The 1,518-nt window shown below is 39.3% G+C and overlaps 1 protein-coding gene across 3 annotated transcripts in view; it reads left to right on the forward strand.

Moving 5' to 3' along the window:
• The window catches only part of LOC109482807 (polyribonucleotide nucleotidyltransferase 1, mitochondrial-like), a 22,168-nt gene that overhangs the window by 6,437 nt on the left and 14,213 nt on the right, over positions 1–1,518 (forward strand). The gene's annotated exons all lie outside the window — the stretch shown is intronic.

The raw sequence follows: 1,518 nt of genomic DNA on the forward strand, positions 1-1,518 counted from the left end.
TGGTGGGGGGGGGGGCAAGCATTATGTCTCATACAAATTATAGAATGATTTGGTAATAGGTAAAGGTACTACTACAGTGTTTTTCAGGTCATAGGGGCGGTGTATTGTTAATCCACTGTGTCTAGGGTGCGGTATTGGAAGGCGGAGCCCATCTCCCTCATTTTATCTGCCCAACTTAAGTTACAATGTACAAGTAGGTAGTACCCATTTTACACCTGGATGGAGGAAGGAAAGTCGTTTAAAGAGCATAAATTCCCAAAGAATCAACATCTGACAGGAATACCAGTAATCAAAACAGTGACATCAAAGCTAGGTTTGCACCTTTGCACCTGAACTCACTGAGTGAGTTAAGTGAGGAAATATCTGTAAAGTGCCTTTCCAAAGGGCACAACATTGGGGCCATACAACCCTAACCACAGGATCATCTTGCACCTTTAGGCAGACATCAAGTTACCAGGCCTGCCCCTGAAGATTATAATGGAGGCCACCCAGCAGGCCACCATGGCCAAGTCTGACATCATTAACATCATGAACAGGACGCTGGCCAAACCCAGGAACACTAGGAAGGAGTACGGACCGGTATCTGGTGAGCTAGTTGTTTACTGCTGTTTGTTATTGCATTATGGAGTCTTTGTTTACTCATGAAAAACTTCAGTTGACTTGCGGGCTGCTTTTCATTGAAGTCATAAGGGAAGAAGTCAGTGTCAGACAAAATATAACAACATATAGTATACATGTATATATTATATACATAATTGGAATCCTAGCCAGTACTAAATCCATAAAGTTCAATGTCATGTACTCTGTACAGAGTCTTTTTGGAGCATACAAGTATATCTTCTTGTGACATACAACATTGTCAGAACACTGTAGTCAAGGACTTTTACATTTGAAAACTTTTAAGATGTTTTGATGCGCATGCAGATGAAATGCAAGGACGTTATATCTTCTTGCAGAAAAGCTGAAAGTGCCCATGGCCAAGAGAGCCCAGTTTGTGGGACCTGGAGGGTACAACATCAGGAACATCACAGCAGAGACAGGTGAAGCTTGCCCACAACTTCTTTTCATGTACATTTTGGGTTTCAAATACATGTACTTCTGTTTTTGGCTACAATGTAATACTTAAACTTTATTGGACAATGATTGTTCAAGTTACAATAAGGCCACACCAATTTAATTTGTTGGTTCTCGGATTTTTTCAGAAAAAATATGAAGCGACAGGGCGAAAAAAAATAAAAATAAAAACAGGTCTAGGCATCCTATTATAACCCCAAATGCTACAATATGATCCATGAAGTCAACACAAAAGGCTGGGTTAAAATTTTAAGTATAAATTTTGAACTTTTAATCAAACCACTGCATTGATAGATGAAAAAAACTGTAACAACTAGGAAGAAAAGGAATTTCCTCAACTGTTGGGGGCAAAATATGAGCATTTTTGAGTTGATTCAGAACCAGAATCTTTTTTTTTTTTTTTGCAGTCAGAAAAAAATGAAGAGGCGAATCCGAGAGCCAACA

This window comes from Branchiostoma belcheri, unplaced genomic scaffold (genome assembly GCF_001625305.1).
Source record: "Branchiostoma belcheri isolate BF01 breed outbred unplaced genomic scaffold, Haploidv18h27 scaffold60, whole genome shotgun sequence".
Taxonomy (NCBI): domain Eukaryota; kingdom Metazoa; phylum Chordata; class Leptocardii; order Amphioxiformes; family Branchiostomatidae; genus Branchiostoma; species Branchiostoma belcheri.